This window comes from Adiantum capillus-veneris, chromosome 22, assembly GCF_014529385.1.
Source record: "Adiantum capillus-veneris isolate H3 chromosome 22, ASM1452938v2, whole genome shotgun sequence".
NCBI lineage: Eukaryota > Viridiplantae > Streptophyta > Polypodiopsida > Polypodiales > Pteridaceae > Adiantum > Adiantum capillus-veneris.
Genome location: NC_140952.1, coordinates 8582240 through 8591320, shown reverse-complemented (window position 1 = coordinate 8591320; position 9081 = coordinate 8582240).

Below are 9081 nucleotides of genomic sequence, written 5' to 3'. Positions count from 1 at the left end.
AGGATGAAGTGATAGAGCTAAAAGATCAAATGAAAGTGAAAGATCATACCATCCAGAGGCTAAGGGCATCTCCGGCCAAAGTCAGAGCTGCTACCTTGACTAGCACTACTTCAGAGAATGATCTATATGAAGAACAGATGAAGGAACTCCAAAAGGATTTGACACTAGAGAAGAGACAAAGACTGATGCTGGCCGAGGGCTCCCTAGTAATGCAAAACCGTCTGGAAGATGAGAACAAGGCCATGAAAGATGAGCTTGAAACCTTGAAAAAGAAGATGGACGAGGACCTAAAGAGATTGCAAACAGAAAATGAAGACACCAAGAGGAAGCTAGAAGAGGCTGAAAAAGCCAATGCATAAATGAACGACCTCTTAGTGAACATGGGAGATAAAGCTGAACAGAAAAAGAAAGCATATCAGAAGCAGATAGATGAGCTGAAAGGCCAATATCAGACTGAAGAGCAACACTTGAGCACAGGGCCAGCAGCAATGGAAGTCATTGACATAGACAATGTGTCAGATCCAATGGACACAACTATGCAAGAGGACATCCTTGTGGGACCATCCCAAGAGCCCTAGGATCTGACACAAGAAGAAGAAGAAAATCTACAAAAAGTCAACAGAAGAGGCAATAAAAGACTAGTCCAAAGAAGCAATGGAGTGGGAGCAAAGAGTATTTAAGTCTATGACCATCCAGAAGTTAGATGCCAATGTCATTCGGCATGAATGGCTACAACCTTCTCTCCCATATCCTCTTCTCAAGTATGAAGCTGCTACAATAAACAAGCGGATTAAAGAGGAGCCAATAGTGCCACAATACAAAGAAGATATCTCCAAACCAGAAGGAGTTAAACTGATTGTGGACTCTCAGCCAAAATGGAGAAAGGCATGGCTAACCAAATACCCGCAGTATTTAGTTCATCTGGTAGAGGCGCCTAAAAGAATCAGAGACAACCTTAGCTTTTGCCCTCTACCAAGGATGCGGACCTGGAAAGCACAAGAGCTGCTACAGAAAAGCCAACCCACATGGCTCAACTACCCAAAGCTGCCAGGCTTGAAGGCAGGTGAGAGAATGAGTGAGCACTACATGGTGAAAACCCTAACGGGCGCAATTAAATTGTTCACTGGCTTGCGTGACCTCTCTTGCATCATGCTCAGAAAAATCTGTAAAACCCTACTGGCGGTTTTTGAAATCTTTAAACCTGGACAGGCAACAGACAGCATCTTCTTCTTCCAAGACACATATAGATGTGCATATGATCTGTCTACTCAGCCTTCTCATGAGGTGATACATGCCCTTTATGAGCGAATCATGTTTCTGCCCTCGTATCATCTCCAGGCCTTTGAAGAATCCTTCTACACCAGTTTCTTCACCATCAACACAGAAATATTCGGCCCTACATTACTGGCCTAGCATGCACGGTATGAGTCTCTTCTGAAGATGCACGAAAGCCTCCACTGAAGAAGCAGCTCTACTGCCATGTCGGGGACGACATGAACTAGGAGGGGGGGAGTGTTAGCGTCTAGACACACCCAACGGAGGATGATTGCCCGGCAGGATATTATTTTTTGTAATTATTCCTTAATTGAGAAAAACCTTAATTTTACCTTTGTAAATAGTGGGGCTTGCAGAAGCTTCCAGGTTGTATCCCATTTTTGACATTTAGACTGAGTGAATGGTTAAATTGGAACATTAGGGTTTGAGATTGTAAGGTATTTATACCACTTTTGACCCTAATGCGAAAAGACCCTTTTGTCATTTTATAAGTTTTGTCTGTGTGAGTGAGCGTACTCTGTGTACGAGAGAGAGTGAAAGTTTTATCTTGACGCTACGCGCGCACCGGTGGTTGGAATCGAGTGCGGAGAAGTGCAGCATGTTGCCCCCGAAGAGAGCTACGTGCCAACACCTACATTGTGGGTGTACGGTCCGCCGGCTTCGCGAGATCTACCCACGAGCTATATCTGGTGATTCAGTGAGCATACGTTGTCTGTTTTTGCATTCGAGCATATCCAGGCATTTGCATTGAGTAGAGCTACACATTAGGCACTTTAGTTTTTGGAAATGACAACCTGCAAATTCCGACCAGACATCCTACGTGATTTTGCACCAGGTGTTTAGGGTTGGGGTTTTGGTTCATGGACCTTAGGGAGAGCAACCTATTGGTGTTAATAGGGTTTCCTTCAAGTTCTGTGGCGTTTCGAGAATGTTTGATGGGTATTTGGCTCTTGAAAACGTCGTAGGAAATCTCCTCTTATGTACTCCTAAAGACCGTAGCTTAGACATTGGATAGAGACCTCTGTAGGAAGTAGTCGAGTGTAGGTTGACACCCTATGCTTGCTTCCACGCGCCTGCGGGTCGAGCTTCATCCTTAGCTGACAAATCTTGTTAGGTGAGTTATCGTTGTGTTGACATCTGTCGCAGCGTATCCGCCAACAAACGGATGCGAAGCGAGGGTTTTCACTCTAGATGCAATCACATATACTTGCATCTTGAAGGCATGGGTTGGGGTGTGGTTATGGACAAAAGAATTCACGATGATATTGTTAGTCAGGGGTTGTTGAAAGAAAATGTTGTGCTCTCCAGTGCCTTGGTCGACATGTATGCCCGATGTGGTGCACTTCATAAAGCACAAAAAGTGCTTGAGGAGCTTCTCGTCAGGGAGTTTTTCTCTTGGAATGCATTGAAATGGGCTACAAATCAAATAGAGAGAGAGAGGGGGAGGATACCTCTATTGAGGAATGGGATAAATATGGGGAGAGAGGGGGGGGGGGGGGAGAGATCTCTAATTTGCTCTCTTTCATGGATAATATTATCTCTCTCTCTCTCTCTCTCTCTCTCTCTCTCTCTCTTATACCAATATATATAAAGACTTCTACTTTACTATTGTTTTATGCATGCCATTGTAAGTGAGTCTTCCTTGATAAATGTGTGAAGAAGGGCCTTGACAAGAAGCATAGATATATGCGGGCATGATCTTAGGAAGATTTCAAGGTTCAACACAAATAATACACAATTTGCGAGGCTCTTTTAAGTCTATGGTTTAGCAACAATGTAACTGGACATCTAAACTAACATAATATGGCGAAAAGGGGAGCTCTTTAACGTGTCGAAATATACGACCTGAAGACTAAACTCCAAAACTTAGAGAAGCCCTTGTGCACACGATAGAGAGAGAAAGAGAGAGAGAGGTTGGCGGCCGTACTAGTATTAACTAGTGCTTTGGCTATGATGAAAATTACTAAATGTGCAATATGTGGGGAAAATGTCAAATAATGTAATTAAACTATAGAAATGGCTAACAAATAAAGTGGTATTTTCCACACAAAAAAAAGTATCATAAAGGCCATGGTATATCCAAAGAAGAACTCCCAATTATTGTTTTCTAGTATTGAACCGAAGACTTAATGAGGAGAGAGTCTTGAACCCAAGACTTAATTTTTTTTGTTTTGGGGGGGGGGGGGGGGGGGGGGGGGGAGAGAGAGAGAGAGAGAGAGAGTGAGAATCGTCATGTGATGTGTGTGCGGGAGGCAAGTAATCCCTCAATTCCTCAAGGCTTTGGGAAAATTTTACTTAAGAGGTCCCAAGGGAGGTTATGTGTGCACGCGGGTGCACGCAAGTGTAACTATCAAAGAAGATAGAGAGAGGTTTCCTGCTTGTTGAAGTCAAAAACAAAGGGAGAAGTCTCTTGATGATTCGAAGATAGAGAGAGAGAAGAGGAGAAGAGAGAGAGTTTGGAGAGAGAGACTCTTTGTAACGAATTGAAGAGACAGAATCTAAGGAGAGAGACTCTCTATAGCAAATCGAAGAGAGAGATAAATTCATTCTGGGCTGTCGAGAGAAGAGAAAGTGAGCCCTTCTATTGCATAAGGAGAAAGAAGAAGAAAGAGGATCGACCCTTGTGGATTGCTGAGAAAAGAGCGAAGGAGAGTGAACCTCGTTGTTTCATATACGATAATAAAGAGAGAGGAAATCTATGTAGGTTGAAAGAGATGGAGAAAGAGGGCTGTCGAGGGGGAGAGAGAGAGAGAGAGAGAGAGCGAGCTTATGTAGAGTCGAATAGAGAGAGAAGAAGATTTTTCAGGGGGGAGAGAGAGAGAGAGAGACAGAGAGAGAAACTCGGTGGGCTATCGAGTCCAGGCGCAAGTGAGCAAGAACATTTAAGAGAGATTTCTTTCCTTGCTACAATTTGACAAAGATAGAGAAAGAGATTTTTTTATTTTTTTTAAAGTTGATTTTATTGAAACCCACCAAAGGGCATTCCCTATGGTCAAGTGAGGAGAGAGAGAGAAAGAAGGGAGAATTTAATGCCGTAGGAACAATCTTGAGAGATCTTAAAGATCAATCCGAATGAGACCTCTTAACACCTAGTTGGTAGCTTAACAAGACATAAAAAGTGTCCTTTTAGGGCCTGGGAAAAAACCTCCAAATTCATAAGAGATCTGTTCTATTTTCTATTTGACATCACATGATATTATGTCAAATATACTAGGTCTCTATCTATTGTGCAGAATCTCACCAGATGCCATCATTTCTCAGAAGAAATTACTGGTGGCTTTCCTTCATGATATTGATGATTGATCCCAAGATCAATACGAGTTCTAAAAATCATCTACCTTGAGCCAGCCGAGCAAGCCCGGTCCGTCGTTGAGCATGCGAGGAGTTGCATAAAAAAAAAAAAAAGGGTTGCTCCTCCCTCTTGCCCTTCTTGCCTGCTGGCTTGCCTCATTGCACGCCACTTGGTTTTCCAGTCTGTCTCCCATTTGTACCACCTCATCGGCTCTTCAACCGTCAACTTCCTTCAACTTGGGGGCCACATGTCCCTCTACTTGCCTCGCGCGTCTTGGGCTGCCACTTGACGCCAAGCTCGAATCGCTCCAGTTGCCTGGATTGCCTCCTTTGACTCATCCATATGTGCCACTTGGCTACCACTCCACTTTTCCTTTCATTTCTCAAGTTTGCTTTACTATGCTTTAGCTTGCAAAAGATCTTCTTTGATTCCCGTAACCAAAACGGGGTACCACCCTACTTGAAAGAATTATTTCTTATGGTTGAAGTTAAGATACCACTACTTATGGAAAAAATGAGCAACTTTGAAAATTCTTCACTATTTGGTCATGGTAAGGCTCTGAAGTTGGTGCACCACAGCACTTCACTCAAAACAATATTTTTTTGCAATCAATTGCATAATAAGAAAGTTGAGGATTTTTCTAAAGCATATCATAAATTTTCCCAAAAACTTCAATGAATTAGTGATCATACCATGTCATACTTTTAGTCTCACTAATTTTATTTTGGGATAAAGAATAAGGTTCAAAAAAAGTTGTGTTTTCCTCATTCTATTGACATCTCATCAAATATGATATAACCATGCTAGTTGGTGCTACTAAGTGCATATTTTCTTAGATCCCGATGGACCTTTACATTCACAAGTAGCCATGGACCACTTCAAAAAGATAAAAAAAACTTTCACCATTGATAATTTTGTGCATAATATGTAAGTCATAAAATAGCAAACATGAAAAAAGTGGGCTCCACGTTTTGATCTTTTCAATCCCTTAGAGAATGCTCAATATATAAGCAAATTTAGAGACAATAATGATATAAGCTACAAACTTTGCATAGTTGGCTGTTGAAATTAACAATACTATGAAGATTAAAGTTGTTAATGTAGAATGGCTCTAATTCTTGTTAAATCGAAAAACTCAATCATGCTTGTATAGTTTGCTATATGGGGTATTGGGTGCCACCAAACTCAAGAGGAAATAGTTTTATGTTATGAAGCCCACATGCATAATCAAAATTGTCTTTAGATTTTATTAAAGTCACTAAAAAAATCATGAAAATATAAAATTTGGCAAAAAAAAGGATTAAAAAATTCTTGCATTTAGGTCAAAACTTTCACAATTATCATTTGATTCTCCTTAGAAGCATGAAAACATGTTTGAGAACTACTAAGTTCTCTCGCACTATAGATCTCACAAAGATGAGTTTTCATGTGTTGTAAGTGCAATTCTTTGAAAAAAAAGACAAAAATTGCACACATTTTCTACACAAGTTGAGATATGCCTTGCAAAAATAAGGCTAAAGGCGAAATTAGTAGCCAGGAAAAATTGTCTTACTTCAACTCCTAAGCCATCTTTGTGGATATGTAACAATAAAAGAATTTTTTTTTAACTCCTCAAATAATACAAGGAAAATGGGCACTTTGAAGAACATAAGAGTGCCCTAGGACATATGGGTCCCATTACCAACCTAGTGTTAAACAAGAGGAGACCGGGATAACCAAACCGACCACAATTGGGTTTTTAAAAAAATATATAAGAGATTTTATAGCAGGAGTGAGATAGAGAGAAGCATTTACTGCATTAGTGAGCAAGGACATGATTTTGTGAGAGAGAGAATATCAATCTTTTAAAAAAAAGAAGTGACTTCGAGCGTAAATCCTTGGAGACAGTAAAGTCCAAAGGGCAAACTGTCTAGAAGATTGCGACCATTGTTGAAGCAAAAGATACATAGTTCAAACTCAACTTTGAAGGCAACACTCTTATTTTGACAAGTAACAGTTTTAAAAAAACATGCTCACATATTTATATAGTATTGTTTGGAGTTAATTGCCATTGCACATTGTAATTTTATAGAATTGAAGCATTGTATCTGAGGGTTGTGAGGTGCCCAAAACTTTACCAACAAAGTGCTACCAATCTGATGGGTTGAAGGCCTATGGTGGGTGCCACCCTGAAGATGCCATGGCGAGCAAGAAGGTGTGCTACAAAGAACGAAAGAGCAAGAGAGAGAGAGAGAGAGAGAGAGAGAGAGAGAGAGAACGACATTGTAGCCAGAAAAATAACACGTTGTATTTGATTGATGTATAGCCTTACATGTAACATAAAGAAAATTCCATGCAAATGATAAGTGACATGCATGCCTTGAGACTTGTTCTCACGGGCGTAGACACTATGGAATCTAGGCTTGCCTACCCAACAATCCCCCCCTCAAGCCCGAACTAGACAGACCCTCTCATGATACGTCGAGTTTTTGGTGTACTCGTCAACCGTGAGTTTTAGGTTCTCTCACAACCAAGGATTTCTGGTGTATCCATAACCTGGTGCTAGATCAATAACCCCCCCTTGAGCAGATAGGGTGTAGGTCAAAAATTAGCTACCAAAAATGGAATTTTTGGTTCACTTCCGAACCTTGGGTTTAAGGTGTACCGAGTAACCTCATGAGAAGCGGGAAAAAAAATGGGACTTGAGAACAAAATCTGATAAATTTGGGATGTCTTACCACTCATGTGTGGCAGTGTCTAGAGCCCGTACAAGACTTTTACTGAGCGTGACAAGACAACAACAAACAACTAACTGTAGAAAAATTGTCATAAAAATAAGACAAAATAAACGATGTCGATGTAGATTTGCTCGAAGCAGATTTTTCTTTGTGCTTGCAATTGTCGATGTGTTCGAACATGTCATAATCCCATTGACATAGCATGATGTGGCAACAAGACACATAGATATAAGATAAAAGATAAAAGACTCGCGACTTGGTGAAGAATGATCGTGTGTCAACAACTCCAAGCATGAAGCTTTGCCTTCTTAAATCTGCAATGTATGCATGTGTACCCATTACTACAAAGGAAAACTGAGTGCGTCTAAATTCTGATTGTTGAAGTACTCCAAAAGAAATTTAATTGCTGATAATGAACAAGATTGTTTGCTGACAAGGTCTGGTTCAACAAGTCAAAATTCTACAGTACTGCGAGCTTCCCCTAGATGCCACAACAGCCTATCTGCGCTTGGGGAGTTGCTCCTCTAGGGCACTTCCTAACCAAGAATAGCAACATTGATGTTGCCACCCGATGCAGCATATGAAGACCAAGTTCTCACGCCACATCCAAATTTTTGTAGGGCTGCGATAATAGATGACACGCTCGCAAAATTGCTGATGGCGAATTTGAATTAGTTGCCTACCACTATCAAAAGGTTATTGTGCCTTACTTACTACTGCAAGACTCCTGATTTCTTGCCTTCCTCAAGAGAAAAAAAACAAAATTGATGTCTGATGTAAGGCTTTTCTTTCAACAAGCTTGCTATCAACGCCTTCCAATCTGACAGAACCCCTCGTCCTCTCTTGCTTCCAATGTCAAGCTCTCGTCAGTTCGCCACACCCAGAACTCTCCTTGCTTTGGCGGCCCGCCTGGGCTCTAATACCAGTTGATGGGTTGAAGGCCTATGGTGGGTGCCACCTTGAAGATGCCATGGCGAGCAAGAAGGTGTGCTACAGAGAACGAAAGAGCGAGAGAGAGAGAGAGAGAGAGAGAGAGAGAGAGAGAGAGAGAGAGAGAGAGAGAGAGAGAGAGAGAGAGAGAGAGAGAACGACACTGCAGCCATAAAAATAACACGTTGTATTTGATTGATGTATAGCCTTACATATAAAGTTTAAAAAATGCCATGCAAACTATAAGTGACATGCATGCCTTGAGACTTGTTCTCACGAGCGTAGACACTATGGAATCCGGGCTTGCATACCCAACACAATCATCACACAAGTCAAGATAAGTTATTTGCCGCTTGTTTTCAAATTCGTAAAAGTTGACAAACCCACACACACAAATCTATACAAAGCACATTCTACACTATTTTTTGGTGATGACTACATTCTGTCATCATTGTGTTGTGCGTCTGGAGTTTGTGATACCATTGTGTCATCATTTGTTAGTGTTTTGTGGTTTCTCTCCCACATTAAAGTGTTACACATATTGTGCTTTTACTGTGATCACGTTAAGAAATTGTAGCCATATTCCTTGGCAAAAAATACTAGTTGCACAGCTCAACCGTTCGATTCTTATTGCTATAAGGGGGAATGTATCTCTCTTTGCTTGTATATGATCATTTTAGAGGTGACAAGACTTTGGGATTTTCCCTTTTTCTCTCTTGCGAGATACTTATGAGACACTACCATAATTTTTGCTCACACATTTTGCTACCTACAATGGCCTCATTCGACGTGGTTCCACAACATATCTGATCGTTCCTACGTCCCTCTCAAACACTTCTCTTCCTACTTCCTATGCCCTTGGAGAAA